This window comes from Bos grunniens, chromosome 16, assembly GCF_055505025.1.
Source record: "Bos grunniens cultivar Pamir isolate PY7600 chromosome 16, Bosgru_T2T1.0, whole genome shotgun sequence".
NCBI lineage: Eukaryota > Metazoa > Chordata > Mammalia > Artiodactyla > Bovidae > Bos > Bos grunniens.
The window spans coordinates 36,997,684-37,013,773 of record NC_141180.1 but is presented as its reverse complement, the minus strand read 5'-3'; the positions used below and the strand labels follow the sequence as shown (position 1 = coordinate 37,013,773).

At 49.0% G+C, this 16,090-nt stretch overlaps 2 long non-coding RNA genes across 5 annotated transcripts; one reads left to right on the top strand and one right to left on the bottom strand.

Moving 5' to 3' along the window:
* Nucleotides 1-293: 293 nt before the first annotated feature.
* Nucleotides 294-1,596, bottom strand: LOC147356604 (uncharacterized). The gene is made up of 2 exons (XR_015143369.1): nucleotides 1,526-1,596; nucleotides 294-677 (listed from the first exon to the last, which is right to left on the bottom strand). It is a non-coding gene; the product is annotated as an uncharacterized LOC147356604 (long non-coding RNA).
* Nucleotides 1,596-15,871, top strand: LOC147356603 (uncharacterized). 4 transcript variants are annotated; one of them, XR_015143371.1, is made up of 4 exons: nucleotides 1,625-1,715; nucleotides 4,266-4,409; nucleotides 11,966-12,036; nucleotides 14,701-15,871. It is a non-coding gene; the product is annotated as an uncharacterized LOC147356603 (long non-coding RNA). The 4 variants fall into 4 exon arrangements; XR_015143370.1 differs by lacking the exon at nucleotides 4,266-4,409 and having other exon boundaries at nucleotides 1,596-1,715; XR_015143372.1 differs by lacking the exons at nucleotides 1,625-1,715; nucleotides 4,266-4,409 and adding an exon at nucleotides 7,322-7,461.
* Nucleotides 15,872-16,090: the final 219 nt, after the last annotated feature.

The following is a 16,090-nucleotide window of genomic DNA, read 5'->3' as shown; positions in this document are numbered from 1 at the left end:
TAGCTGAGTGGAACTCAAGTTTTGATTCCAAATAGATAGTTGTATATTTAAGTACTGGGGTTCAGGGGAGAGGCTCTTATCAGCATATAGATGGTCTCCAAGGTCCTGAAACTACATGAGATCACCAAGGTATAGTAAGTGGAAAGAAAGAAATTCAAGGAACCAGTACTCTGGGCACTGCAACATTGACAGTTCAGTGGAATGAGGAAGAACTAACAATTGAGACTGAGAAGTAGTGTAACTGAAAGTGGGGTTTGGTTGCTCAGTGCTCAAAAGCCATTAAAGAGGCCAGGTTGGTTGAAAGGGGCATTTCCTTTATTTTGGATGCCAGCAACCAAAGGGAGGGTGGACGTCTGTCCAAAGGCCAACTCCCTGCCACTGATAGTGGGCAAGAGCTTTTAGAGGCTGAGGGAGGGGGCTACATACAGAAACAGAACTATCAGCTGACAGTCACCTTGAAACTGGTCATCGGTGGTCTGACCAGTGTCATCTCGACAGTTTTAAGTACAGTTAATATTCAGTTCCAGGGTCAGTTTGTTTTCATTTCTTGCATCCAGTTCTCGGAATTCTGGTGGTTTATGTCATGGGTACAGTCTGGTCATGATGTAGTTAACTTCTTCCACCTGGGGTTTCAGAAGACAGCTGACAAGATATGGCTCAGAATATTATCTATAGCCCTTGAGAAGGAACTAAGAAGGAACTATGCTTAATGGTACATTATTATTATTTACTCTCCTTTGATTGTTTTTCTTTGTTTCTGTGTTTTCTCACTTGTCTGATCAAATTTATTCTTTGGCTAAAGTCCCCCCCAACCCACAGACAAAAGGCAGGCAGAGGACGTGGGGTACAAGGACCAAAGGGTCCTGTTCAGTTTCAGTAGGAAGAAGAAAACCGAGACTGAGCAGGCCTGCAAGTCAAGTGAAGAAACTGTTTCTTGGAGGTGAGGTGATAAACTGTTTCAAATGATGCCGACAGAGCAGGTGAGAAAACAACAGGAAGAAACTGTGTAGTTAAAGGATTCAACAAAGAGTGGGGAGAGGGGGCCACTGGGACTACAAACACTCTTTCAAGGAGCTTTGATATTTGGAGAAAGGTAGAGAGTGGCGGTGTGAGTCCGAGGGAGAAAGGAATCAAAGAGTTTCTTAGGAAAAAATATTTTCATGCTTATGGGAAATTGAGGCCCAAAAAGGTTAGGTTACCCCCCAGGACTAAGTCGTCTGGTCCAGAGTCTTCTTCCCATCCCTACGCTGCATAAGTGATAAATTTAAGCCTTACTGGGGTCTCTCTGCCCGGCCCACAATAGGATCTAGGGCAGTTTGAATTTTTACTTTACTTGGACCAGAGGTACAACCGAAATTTACTACCTTAAGTCAAGAAACCCTTCAAATTAAATTTTGGGCTCTGACTCTAATTTTGGGGGGTTCCTGGAAGTCGCCGGCGAACTTCAAGAAGGCGTCTAAGTTGCCAGGGGAACCCATGCACACAGAGACCTACAGCGCCGCCCGCAAGCTTTCGGAAAGCTTACCAACATCAGCTGACCCGCTCTCCTCCAATCTCGTATCGGGGACGGGGCTCAACGCCCCGTCTCCACAGCAACGCCTTTGTCTGAGCCCAGGGCTTGGGTACCGTGGGAGGCGCGCTCGGATGACGTCATGTACCCCCGGCGCTTGCATGACATCAGCTCTAGCGCAGAAGAGGGCTCAGCCTGCCCGCAGGTATGAAAACGAGCAATACCTCGGACACTGCGCATGTGTTATTTCAGGTTGGCGCCTGTGTAGTTCTTAAACACCAAGTTGTGAGCGAGCACTCTTAAAGTCTGCGTGCCTGTGCTGCTATGCCTTTAATTTTAGCCAGAGAAGCCATCAGAGATTTGCTTCAGTTCCATCTGGCTTTCTAAGGGCCTCAGGGTGTTGGAGAAGACTCTTGAGAGTCCCTTGGACTGCAAGGAGATCCAACCAGTCCATTCTAAAGGAGATCAGTCCTGGGTGTTCTTTGGAAGGACTGATGCTAAAGCTGAAACTCCAATACTTTGGCCACCTCATGCGAAGAGTTGCCTCATTGGAAAAGACTCTGATGCTGGGAGGGATTGGGGGCAGGAGGAGAAGGGGACAACAGAGGATGAGATGGCTGGATGGCATCACCGACTCGATGGACAAGAGTTTGGGTGATCTCTGGGAGTTGGTGATGGACAGGGAGGCCTGGCGTGCTGCAGTTAATGGGGTCACAAAGAGTCGGACATGACTGAGCGACTGAAATGAACTGAACTGAACTGAAGGGCAGATACCTGAGAATCAGACAGTTTGTCTCTCCTGTCTCTTGCCGCTCCTGGTGCTGCTGCTGCTGCTGCTAAGTCGCTTCAGTCGTGTCCGACTCTGTGCGACCCCATAGACGGCAGCCCACCAGGCTCCCCTGTCCCTGGGATTCTCCAGGCAAGAACACTGGTGTGAGTGTGTGTGTGTGTGTGTGTGTGTGTTAGTCGCTCGGTTGTGTCCGACTCTTTGCGACCCTATGTACTGTAGCCCACCAGGCTCCCCCATCCCTGGGATTCTCCAGGCAAGAACACTGGAGCGGGTTGCCATTTCCTTCTCCAATGCATGAAAGTGAAAAGTGAAAGTGAAGTTGCTCAGTCGTGTCCCTGGTGCCGTTGCATCCTTAATGACACCTTGAATGCTTTTCGCTCAGTCGTGTCTGACTCTTTGCGACCCCATGGACTGTAGCCTACTAGGCTCCTCCATCTATGGGATTCTCCAGGCAAGAGTACTGGAGTGGGTTGCCATTTCCTTATCCAGGGGATCTTCCCGACCCAGGGATCGAACCCAGGTCTCCTGCATTCCAGGCAGACACTTTAACCTCTGAGCCACCAGGGAAGCCCTCAAAATGCTTTAGATAAATAATAAAGCAAATGTGAGCTTTTACATTTTTAACGAACTGACCTCCCCTTTTTCATTTGTTTTTAGTCTCTTGTTCACATGTTTTAAAATTACCATTAGATTTTGTGTGCCTCAGCAGGCACCGTGATTTTTGTACAGGTAGGTACTCAATAACAGAATCTGCCATGATGTGCTAAGTCGCTTCAGTCATGTCCCGACTCTCTGAGACCCTTTGGACTGCAGCCTGCCAGCCTCCTCTGTCCATGGGTTCTCCAGGCAAAAACACTGGCGTGGGGCTTCCATGCCCACTGAATCTACTTTTTTACTAAACTAGGATAGTTGAAGTCCTGAATGGGAAAAAAATATATTATTCTCCTGTTAGTAAACTACAAAATAAATATATACCTGAATGAGTTCCATTAATACACTCAACTGAATTACCTTTTGTAGCTGAGTAATATGAAAACTTTTACTTCATTTTATACTTACAGATTCCAAGCTCTCTTTTTTCATATTCAGTGAATCTAGCTGTTGCTGAAGTGTATCTAATTCCTGTAATAATTTCTACTCTTGAAAATTCTAGTTGAATTCCCAGATTGTGTTTCCAGCAAGTTTGCTCTAGCAGACCATCTCCTTTCTAAGCCAGTGCTTTGTAAGGTCAGCAAGCAGACTTTTTAACACTTTAACAAGTTTAACACTTGTTGTTCAGTCACTCAGTTATGTCTGACTCTTTTCGACCCCTCGGACTGCAGCAGGCCAGGCTTCCCTGTCCTTCACCATCTCCCAGAGTTTGCTCAAACTCATGTCCATTGAATCAGCGATGCCATCCAACCACCTCATCCTCTGTCACCCCCTTCTCCTCCTGCCCTCAATCTTTCCCAGCATCAGGGTCTTTTCCAATGAGTCCGCTCTTCGCATCACATGGCCAGAGTATTGGAGCTTCAGCTTCAGCATCAGTCTTTCCAGTGAATATTCAGGGTGGATTTCCTTTAGGATTGACTTATTTGATCTCCTTGCTGTTCAAGGGACTCTCAAGAGTCTTCTCCAGCATCACAATTTGAAAGCATCAATTCTTTGGTGCTCAGCCTTCTTTGGAAATAGGTAAATTAAGGGTAACCCAACTGTGACTGAGAGCCTGAAAAGTTCTCTTGAGTTAAGTATTTGAACTTTTAAGGATTTGTGACTTCTGTTGACAGCTTGTGGTTCCTTCTACCTTCTTTCAGATTTTTAGCCAGGATCTAAGCAGTTGTCCTGGCTAGGTAAATGACCTCCAGGTAAATGAAATGTCACTGTTCAGGAACTTTGGAAGCACCCAGGGGTGCTGAGCCCCAGAGGATACAATGATGATGACAGCCCTTGCCATCAGTGATAGCTCATTTCATTGACTCATTCCAGAAACATCACTTTGAGCACCAGTTGTGTGCTGGGCATGATTACTGTTCACTGAAGAATGAAGTGAGATCTAGGAGATATGGTGCAGCCAGGAGTCAGACTTGATTGAAACTTGGCCCTGCTCCTGACTTGCTGAATGATCCAGGGGTGAGTTATGAGCCTCCTCTGCATCTCAATTTTATGATTTGTAAAAATGAGCATAATCCTACCTCCTAAAGACAACAGGCCTACGAGGCAGACCTCGTGCTATGTGTTGGCTGAGGGGGCTTTTCTTTGCACTTCTTTATGTTTCTTCCTTTCTCAGTGCCTGTCTTTTCAGGCCTTACACATAGGACAACACCACTAGTGGGAAAACAGCCCTCTGACCAGCACACAGCCTCAGAGGTCATCCACAGATTCTGCTCAAGTTATTTCAGAGACAGCTGTCATCCAGGCGCAGCTTTTTGTGGGTCTGTATGCTGAGGCCATGACTGAGCAACTAACACACACAGTCATGCTGAGGCCAAGTTAGGTTTAAGCAGAACTCTCCCACTTCATCTGCAAACAAGTTCCTCTTAAACCACTCAAATCCAAAAGGAAAAAAAACAAATCGTTTTCTTGAAGTGTGTGGAGGCTTCACATTAGGTGTTGGAGGGTGGCCTGTGAGGTTAGGTCAGATCCTGGGTCACCGTCGGGGAGGGATGAGGCACCATAAGGGCTGGGGAGCGAGTGTCTGGCTCCCTTGTCACCACAAGACCTGTGGTTTCCAACCCTGTCTGCATCCCCGTCCCGCTAAACAACAGAGGGAGAGAAAACAGACATGCACACAGGCGGACACACACACACACACAGCCTTCAGAGGAAGTAAAGCACCAGATGTTCTGGGTTTCCTGTTCGATGCTTCCACAGCTGGTCGAGTCTGTGGTTGTGGTTTGTCTGTCTCGGGCTCATGTGAGAGACAAAAGCTGGGCTGACGGGAAACCTCCCCTCTCGGCCCACCCCCTTCCTCAGCTCTAACTGATCAGTCACACGGAAACCTGGCAGGTCAGACATTTCCTGAAACACCCAGAGCCTGGATTCTCCCAGGAGGAGGCTGAGTCCCCCTAGCCCTGCAGATCAACCCTGGGGCTGATGGTCGGCTAGATCCTGGGGACAATAGAAATCTCTCCAAATATACTATTGATATAGATCTGCATTGCTGCAGAATAGAATGAAGCTGCAGAATAGAATAGAATGACACTGAGTTGCCACATTTCCTAAGCCAGTCTCTGGCATAGAATAACCATTCAGAAACACTCAGCACATGGAGGAATGAATGAGGGACAGGCAACTTTATCTTGGGGTTCAGTTCAGTTCAGTTGCTCAGTCATGTCTGACTCTTTGCCACCCCATGGACTGCAGCACACCAGGCTTCCCTGTCCATCACCAACTTCCGGAGTTTGCTCAAACCCATGTCCATCGAGTCGGTGATGCCATCCAACCATCTCATCCTCTATCATCCCCTTCTCCTCCTGCCTTCAATCTTTCCCAGCATCAGGGTCTTTTCCAGTGAGTCAGTTCTTCACATCAGGTAGCCAAAATATTGAGGGTTGAATACTTTGGGGTTGAATTTAAAAGTCCTGGCTCACCATCATGTGTCGTAAGTGGCTCTAGATTCAAATTGACAACGGATTGAAGCAGCACTGTGCTACTGACTTACCACAAGTCATTAAACTTCTCTAGGCCCATTTTCCTCATCTGTAAAATGGAGACAGTAATATCTATTGCCAATAATATGCCAAGAACCTGCCTTCCAGTGCAGGAGATGTAAGAGAGCCAGGTTTGATTCCTGGGTCGGGAAGATCCCCTGGAGGAGGCATGGCAACCCACTCCAGAATTTTTGCCTGGATAATTTCATGAACAAAAAATTCCACGGAGGAGCCTGGCAGGCTACAGTCCATGGGGTCATGAAGAGCTGGACACAACTGAGCCACTGACACTTTCACTTTCACTAAGGATCATCACCACATCGTAAGGTAATGGCGATGCTTAAATGAGCTAATGTGTGTAAATCACTTAGAATGGCTGCTGGCAGTTGGTAAGGGATGGATAAATAGTAACTGTCATCAGTGTTCAATTGCATTTGATTCTGACAGCAACCTAACTGCAGGTAGGCTCTGTGAGTAGTGCCATTTCGCAGATTAGAAAACTGAAGCTCAGAGAGATGAAGTCACTTTTGCAAGTTCACCGAGGTAGTGAATAGTAAGACTGAGACTCCTCTCCATTTCTGTCTGACTCTTTCTTGTGTGTGCATGTGTGCGTGAGGTTTTAACCGCCTCCTGCAGGTGCATTTTTTTCATCTCCTCCTGGGAGCCCTCCTCCCACCCCCACCACACAAGGCCCAGCCTCCTCCTGCAGACCTCCCTGCCTGCAGCCTCCAGCTGCATCCCTGCTTTCAGAGAAAGGTCTTGCTTCCCTGCAGAAATGTACCTTGAAGAGTGATGTCTTGCAGATGGTTGTGCCTAGCTGGGAAAAATCAAAGAAATGGCTCATTGGGGAGAATTTCACAAATAGCAGCCTGGCCAGGAAGACATTTTGTTGTGGTGGTTTTGGCTGGGGAGGTGGTCCTTTTCTCTACCCCTCAAATCGCGTTGCTCCTATGCTGGCTTCGTCTGACAGAAGAGGCAGTGGAGTATGGTGTGAAGTCTTATGCTCAGATTCAGTGAGCATCATTATTGCTGGAGGAGCTCTGAAAATGCAGATTCTCAGGCCCCACCTTGGAGTCTGTGAGCTACATTTTGAGAAATATGGTGTGGCAAGAGGCGCAGACCTAGATTCAAGTTCCTTAAATAGCTGTGCAACCTTAGGAGGATATTGACTCCTTCCGAGCTTCAATATTCTCATCTTTAAAATAGGAATTAAGCCATTCCCACCCACCTCACGGGGGACCACCAGTGATAGTGAAATGGGACAGTGTGAGTGGTGACCACTTCTGTGTTCATGCTCAGCCAAGTGCCGTGGAGAATTCCAAGGAAGGCACAGACCCAGGCCGAAACCTGAGAAGTTCCTTAAATCTTTGGTGAGACAGGGAACTGTAGGCCCCTGAACGTAATCACTTCTTTGGTGAAGGCTGTTGGCCAGAAGGGGAGGAAGTATGCTTTTCCACGTCTCCTACACTGGTCTCTCCCAGCGAACAACATGGCAAAGTGCAGCAGAGCCTGAATCAGTCAGGGCATGCCAGGTAATGGGGCAGTAACGAACCAACACTGGGTCTTAGTGGCTAAACACAATAAGGGTTTCTTTCTCTCTCTCTTTTTAATATTTCTTTTAATTTATTTATTTGGCTGTGCTAGGTCTTGGTTGCAGCATGTGAAACATTCAGTCCTTCTTGTGGCATACAGAGTCTTTAGTTGCAGCATGCGAACTCTTAGTTGCAACATATATGGGATCTAGTTGCCTGACCAGGGAATACACCTGGGATCCTGGCAGTGGGAGCTCGGAGTTTTAGCCACTGGACACCAGGGAAGTCCCGAGGATTTATTTCTTGATCACGCTGTATATCCCAGCACATCGGCAGGTAGTTCTGCTCCACAAGCTCATGCAGGGACCCAGGCAGAAGATGTTGGGCAGAAGTGTGCCATCTGGAACACTCTTCCATTGTCAGAGTGGACTAGAGGTGGGGGCCTGGGCGATTTACTGCCTCAGCCTGGCCATGGCATGCATCCCTTCTGCTCAATTTCATCAGCTGAAACTAGTCAGACGCATAGCTGGGAAAGGCAGGGGAGCAAATGGCATGTTTGGGGAGCACTGTTTACCCAATTGTAGGCTAATGTAAGTGGTCTGAGCACATTTCAGGTAAGTTATGGGCTTCCCAGGTGGCCCAGTGGTAAAGGATTCACCTGCCAAGCAGGAGACATGGGTTAAAACCTTGGGTCGGTAAGATCCCCTGGAGAAGGAAAAGGCAGCCCACTCCAGTATTCTTACCTGGAGAATCCCATGGAGAGGAGCCTGGCGGGCCATGGTCAATGGGGTCACAAAGAGTTGGACACAACTTGGTGACTAAACAGCAGCAGCAACGGCAGCAGCATTGTTTTTGCTACAGGGTACCTCCTGCTTAGAGTAGGGAGATCTGAAACTCTTGGCCCAGATTTCCAGCAAGGGCACAAAGACCAATGTTTCTCAGAGAGAAAAGGAAGAAAGATTTCTCTGTCGAGTTGCTTCTGCACCCTATATGCTGAGAAGCTCAGCTTTCCTGTCTGGTAGAGCCGAGTTTTATCTGTTTGAGAATGTAGTAGTTGTTTTGTTTTTTTTTCCTCTCTCTCTTCTTCCTTTTTCTCATTCTTGCCTGCCCTCAAAACATGGGAAGAGAAATAGTCTGCCTTGAGCAGCCAACAGTCTGGCCCGGCTCCCTGGGCTGGAGGGGAGCCATCTCCCAGCAGGCTGAGAAATACCCAAGAGCTCCCAGGGTCCTGTGGGCGCTGGGTGGGAGGCTGACACAGCCTAGAGGCGGTGTGCCTGGCTGCCAGCCCCACCCTCCTCGGAGTGCTCTGCGCAGAGCAGAGCTGAAAGCAACCCAAATATCTTCGGAAATGGAGAACGCTGGACTGGAACCCAGCAATTTGGGGCAGCAGTTTTTCTGGAGCACGTAGCTGGGGAATTTGCCTTGAGAAATCTCATTCCTCGAGTGTTGGTGGATAAATGGCACTTATTTGTTTAACCTCAAATCAAGCCACAGTCCCCATTTTCTGGGCTGCTTTGAAAGGGTTGTTTTAAAAGAGCTGAACAAGCTGAAAATCACGGGTCTGGTGGTTGGAATGGCTTTGCAGAAAGTGGTGGGCTCAGAAAGTTCCTGAATTTTCTGTAGAATGTGACTGGCAGTGGCGGGGGTGGGGCGGGGGGATGTGGGTAGGGAGGGGAGGAACACAGCCTGGACCCTTGTCCTGCATATTGACTGGACTGTTTCTATGAGGGGTCCAGCCTTGTCAGGGTCAGTGTTCTCTTGACCCTGGGTTCCCTTGACCAGAGTTTCAGGTGGGAGGAAACCCTGGAAGATTGCTTTCTGAAATCTGTTCCGGCAGCTTTGTATAAAGTGGAGTTCTTCTGTTCTTTCTGTCTGACCAGTCTCTACTTCCTTCCCCTCTTTCATAACAGAAGGTGTTTTCCACCCCCACCCCAAGAAAGATTTTTAAAATTAAATTTATTTATTTTTAATTGAAGGATAATTGCTTTACAATATTGTGTTATTTTCTGCCATACCTTAACATGAATCAGTCATAGGTATACTATCTGTCCCCTCCTTCTTGAACCTCCCTCCCCATCCCACCCCTCTAGGTTGTTATAGAGCCCCAGTTGAGTTTCCTAAGTCATACAGCAAATTCCCATTAGCTATCTATTTTCCCATTGGCTAGCTATTGGAAGGATTGATGCTGAAGCTCCAATGCCTTGGCCACCTGATGCAAAGAACTGACTCATTGGAAAAGACCCTGATGCTGGGAAAGATTGAAGGCAGAAGGAGAAGGGGATGACAGAGAATGAGACAGTTGGATGGCATCACTGACTCGATGGACATGAGTTTGAGCAAGCTCCGGAAGTTGATGATGGATGGGGAAGCCTGGTGTGCTGCAGTCCATGGGGTGGCAAAGAGTCTGACACAACTGAGCAATTGAACTGTGCTGACTGATCTATTTTATATACAGTAGTGTATATGTTGGAGTTTCCCTGGTGGCTCAGTTGGTAAAGAATCTCCCTGCAATGCAGGAGACCCAGGCTTGATCCCTTGGTTGGGAAGATCCCCTGGAGAAGGAAATGGCAGCCCACTCCAGTATTCTTGCCTGGGAAATCCCATGGACAGAGGAGCCTGGTGGACTACAGTCCATGGGGTCACAAAGAGTTGGACATGACTGAGCAAGTAAACCACAGTGTATGTTTCCATGTTACTCTCTCCATACATCCCACCCTCTTCTGCTGCCCCCCATGTCAATAAGTCTATTCTTTATGTCTGTCTCCATTCTGTGCTAAGTTGCTTCAGATGATGGTTGAAATTGGCCGTGGTGGGAGCACAGGTGGACCTCAGAGATATTGCAGGGCTTTCCCCGCCCCCCGCCCCAGACTACCACAATAAAGCAAATAGCACAATAAAGCAAGTCATAGGCTTTTTGGCTGTGTTCTTAGGGCTGTCAGAGAAGACCATTTCTTTCCCTTGGCATTGTTAAAGAGGTAGGATGTCAGCAGTCATCTTGCCAGACACAGGGAAAGAATTTCTTAGAGATCAAGGGAGCAAAGGATACTCATGATGTCACTTGAATGCCTGAATCCAGCCATACTTGATGCTGGTATATTCCTGAATGTCCAGTTACATAGATCAATATTCCTCTTTCTTTGCCTAGGTAGCATGAGTTGAGCTCCTGCCACCTGTCAATAAAAATGCCATGAATAATACAAATGGGTCACCCATAGCCAATTAAATAGATTTGGTGTTTGTCTTGATTATGGTGGTGGTTTCATAGGTGTATTTATCTGCCACAACTCACTGAATTGTACACTTTGAGTGGGTACATCTTATTGTAAGTAAATTAAGATGCTACAAATGTAAAAAAAGAGGGGTGTGTGTGTGGTTGGTGGGAGTGGCTTTCTCATATCTAATTCTGCCAGGTAAAGACTCAGATAGGAAAAGAAGATGAAACCAGAAGGATGGTTCTGTAACTCGCACCAACCGGTTCCTGCTTCCACCTGTTACTGTGATTTTTATCCACCCACCCATTTACCAGGGGCTTCCTTGGTGGCTCAGTGGCAAAGAATCCACCTGCAATACAGGAGACCACCTGCAATGCAGGAGACGTGGGTTCAATCCCTGGGTTGGGAATATCCCCTGGAGAAGGAAGTGGCAACCCACTCCAGTATTCTTGCCTGGAAAATCCCATGGACAGAAGAGCCTGATGAACTACAGTTGCAAGAATCAGACATGATTGAGCGACTAAACCATGAACCACCACCACCATTTACCACCTGGGACCTCTTAGAGAAGAAGAAGGAAGGATGGAAGGAAACAGCCCTCTTGAAGGGGGGAGAAGCAGAACTGAAGTTGGGTCTTCTCTCTCCTGCCAGCCCTGGAAACCAGCCAAGTCACCGTGACCCTTTATCCAGTGATAAGAGCCTTACAGAGCAACAAGGTGACCAAAGCAAACGGGCAGCCCAGCAGAACTTCACCTGCTGGTCCTCTGAGAGGGAGTTGAAACAAACACCTATGGGCTCATTCTCCTTTTCTGTCTCTGGGGTATGGGAGAGGGTGAGCTCCAGGTTGCAAATAAGGAAAAGCCTGGACCAGGCCTCGTGCTTGAATCCCACCCCTGGGTCCTGGCTCAGGGCCTTAAGGCTGCTGTTCCCTCCTGAGCACCTGGCACAGCACCCTGTTTCCCACACGGCCTTGAGTGGAGTTAAGAAATAATATCAGGACTTCCCTGGTGGTCCCGTGGTTGAGAATCCTCCTTGCAGTGCAGGGGACACCAGTTGAATCCCTAGTCTGGGAAATAGGATCCCACATGCGGGGGAGCAACTAAACCTGCACGCTGAAACTACTGAAACCCGTGAGCCACAGCTAGAGAGTCCACGCGCTACAATGGATTCCCACAAGATGCAACAAAGGTCCTGTGTGCCCCATCTAAGACCTGAAGCAACCAAATAAACAATAGATATTTTTTAAAAAGAAATAACATCAATGACAGCAGCTACTTCTACTTCTTTCCTAGGAGACCATCTGAGTGCCCACCCCATGACTGACTCCATAAGCACGAGATGACTTCATCCTCAAATCCTGAAGGTAAGTTCTCTTAGCAATCGCCATCATACAGTCGAGGAAGCTGATGCTCAGAGAGGTTAAGTCACTTGCAGGGTTCACACAGCTAAGGAGAGGCATGGCTGGGCTTCAAACTCAGTTGTGTCTGGTCCCAAACCTGGCTTCCAAGCTGTACAGAGTACAAAGCAGCGTAAATGACATTTGTCTTTTGCACCTGGTGACACTGAATTCATTATCAGCAGGCCCACACAAGGTGAGCCATCCTGGGCAGATGGATATCAATGCCTGCTGCCAGTGTGAGTGCTCCCTGGGCAATGGCCAGGATGGAGATTTCCCAGTCCCTGGCATGGATCCCCACCTGCAGCCCATGGAAAGGTCCTCAGGAGATTTCTGGGGGCAGAGGCAGGCCTCCCAGCTGCAGATCAGCCTGGGATGGGCTCAGGACTCTGCAGGAGTAGCTGGGCATTCGTCTTCCCCTGGCTGTGGGCGTCTCTCCAAGAGTGACAGGAGAGCTATTTCAGAACAGGCAGGGGGCCTCAGTCCAGTCTGCCCAAACATGCACCCCTCAGATGACTGCCTGGCCCCAGAGAGTGCAAGGACTGAGCCAACAAGACCTCCACAGCCATCTGGGGCTCCCGGCAGGATGGATGCAGGTGTGGATCCTGTGCCCCGTTCACACCGGTCACGCTCAGTTCCGGTCCCCTGATGCTCCCACTGGAATCACTTCCTTCCCCACTGCACCCTGTCCACAGAAGGACTGCTCAAGGAAGGACTCGCCTGGGCTGAAATTTTGGCTGGGTTCCAGGGAGCTGGCTTGGTCTGATTGGGTGGCGAGGATTGGGGAGGGGGAGGAGGTAAGGGGAAGCGGCTGCAGGTGTGGAGGGAGAGGGGGGAGGTGGGGGTGCACAGTGGCCGAGTGGTCAGGGCGGGGTGTGGACAGACAGGCTAGGGAAAGATGGAGCAGAAAGGGGCTCTGAGGCCGGAAAAGGGAGGCGGGCAGCATGCATCCCCGGACTGGAGGGAAGAAAAGCATCAGAATATTTAGAGCAGAGAAGCAGAGCCGAGTGGGTCGTGTGTGTGTGTTAGTCACTCAGTCGTGTCCAACTCTATGTGACCCCATGGACTGTAGCCTGCTAGGCTCCTCTGTCTGTGGGATTCTCCAGGCAAGAATACTGGAGTGGGTTGCCATGCCCTCCTCCATGGAATCTTCCCAAACCAGGAATTGAACCCAGGTCTCCTGCATTGCAGGCAGACTCTTTACCCTCTGAGCCACAAGGGAAGCCTGAGGGGAGTTATAAAATCATTATAAAATGGTTATTGATCAAAGCCATTGGGTGGGAGGGGCTGGGGTCCCCAGTTTGAGGGCAGAGATGCCCCAGTTTGGGGATAAGTGCTGTCTGGGTATGTCTGGCTGGCAGGAAACGAGGTAGGGCCAGGGTGCTGGGTTTTGGCTCTAGTGTCTGTGGGCGCAGAGAGCAGCTGCAGGGCGCTCAGCCCCGGAGCCCCAGCGCTGGCCTGGCAGCTAGACGTCTGAGGTGTTCTGGTCGTGAGGATGTTCAACTGTCTGTTTACAGTCCCTGTGACTTGCATAGCACTCAACCTGCTCAGCCCTTAGCACACGTTATGTCATTTAATCACCCAAGCCTCCTGCAGACAGGGAAAGAGGCCACGACCCTGGTCTCCTCCCAGGTAACGAGTGGAGGGAGAGGGTTGGGACCTGGGTCATTCCTCTGGGCATGTCACCTGGTGTCCAGGGACCTGGGTCTTTCCTCTGAATGTGTCACCTGGTGTCCAGGGACCTGGGTCTTTCCTCTGGGCGTGTCACCAGGTGTCCAGGGACCTGGGTCATTCCTCTGAACGTGTCACCTGGTGTCCAGGGACCTGGGTCTTTCCTCTGGACATGTCACCTGGTGTCCAGGGACCTGGGTCTTTCCTCTGAACGTGTCACTTGGTGTCCAGGGACCTGGGTCATTCCTCTGGGTGTGTCACCTGGTGTCCATGGACACCATGGAGTCCTCCATGTGTCCATGGAGGGGGCAGGAGCTGAGGTGGGGGCTGCAGCTGCTGGGGACAGTGGATGCCAGCCAGCTGGTCCCATTGGCCAGGACCCTGCTTCTCTCGTGGGGCAGCATGGTAAGGTATTCTGAGTCAGCAGGAGGGTGGACAGGGAGTGTGAGTAAAAGTGGGAGTGAGTATGTGTGGGTAAGTGTGAGCATGCCGCTGTGAGGTGTGTGAATGTGGGATGGCCCTCTGCTCTGGGGCTGGACCAGCCAGGAGACAGGAGCCCCTTGGAGTCTGGCAGGGACAGGAAGTTGCTCACCCTCCGTGTATGCAGCAGCTCTCCTGGGTGGGGACAGGATGCTGTGGTCTCTGCAGAAAAACGGGAACCGGAGAGGGAGTAGAGGAGGCAATGGCTGAGAGGGTGGATGGGACATAGGCCTAGAGAGGACGGGGGAGTCCAGGGGATGGGATGCTTGAAAGGTGAAGAAACTTTGGAAATGCTCCAAAACACTGAAGAAAGAGGGGAGGACTTTGTCTTACGTCCCTGGAGATTCACTGGGGGACAAATTAAGTCCCCGCCCCCCTGGAACTGACTTGCCCCTCTGTCAGCCTGGCCTCTCCAGCTTTCTTACCTCCTGGGTTCCTCTTCATGCACCCTAACTGCCAACCCACACCCTGGGGCCCCAGCTCTGGGAGTGTTCTACCCTCTGCTCTGTCAGCAGGAACCCTGCCCATCTTGGAAGATGTAGCTGGTGTTTCATGGCTGAGAAGGCTTCCCACTTGTGGCACAAGGGGTTTCTCCCTCGTGGTCCAGGCAGCTCATTCTTAAGACCTTAGCTCCCCAACTCTGCTGGGGAGTCTTTCAATTCTCCTCACCCTCTGTGACAACCTGTAAAAAGCAGCAGGGCTGGACTCACAGGGTTTTATTTACTGCTAACAATAAAATTGATGCTTTTGAACTGTGGTGTTGGAGAAGATTCTTGAGAGTCCCTTGGACTTCAAGGAGATCCAACCAGTCCATTCTAAAGGAGATCAGTCCTGCGTGTTCTTTGGAAGGAATGATGCTAAAGCTGAAACTCCAGCACTTTGGCCACCTCATGCGAAGAGTTGACTCATTGGAAAGGACTCTGATGCTGGGAAGGATTGGGGGCAGGAGGAAAAGGGGACGACAGAGGATGAGATGGGGGATGACATCACTGACTCGATGGACGTGAGTTTGGGTGAACTCCGGAAGTTGGTGATGGACAGGGAGGCCTGGCGTGCTGGAGTCCATGGGGTATCAAAGAGTCAGACACGACTGAGCAACTGAACTGAACTGAACTGAACTGAGACTATCATGGTGTACTATTTTCACACCGTAATCCGATATCTGTAAATGTGAGAATTTGAAGACAATAATCGCCAAGAAAATGAAAGACTTTTCCATACAAAGATGTTCACAGCAGTGTTATTTATAATCGTGAATTGGAAACTACCTAGATTTGCTAACGTGGGAGAATGGCCAGATGAATAATGGTATTAACATTATCTACTGCATAAATATTAGATAGACATTTTGAAAGATGGTTATGGTGATTCTGCGGTCACATGGAAAAGCTTTGTAGTAATCTAAGATGATCACGGATATGTTAAACAAACAGCCTTACATCAAAAAATTTCTGCATGGGAGGAACAGTGAAAGAAAACACGATGAGATGTTAATGGTTGAAGTGCTTTGGTGATTTCTGATTTCTCCTTTCCACTTTCCTGTAAAAAGCATGAACACTTATATCAAGATTAATTATACTTAAAAATATCTTTTTCCTTAAGAGTCTTTTTTAAAAAAATAAAATGACACCAAGAAAGAAGAAGAAAATAAGCATGTTAACATTTTGTGTGTTTCCTTCCAGTCCTTTCTCCATGCATATTTCCACATCTATAAATAGACACATAGAAAAAGAAAAGATCCCAAGGAATTTTGGAGGCGTTCTCTCTGGGCTTGGAGGTCCCAGTTCCCTGGAAATTTCCCTGTGCTTGTGGGAAGAGGTAGAGCATTGGCCCAGGCTCTTGGGGTGAGAGCTGCTCCCTGCATGGAGTC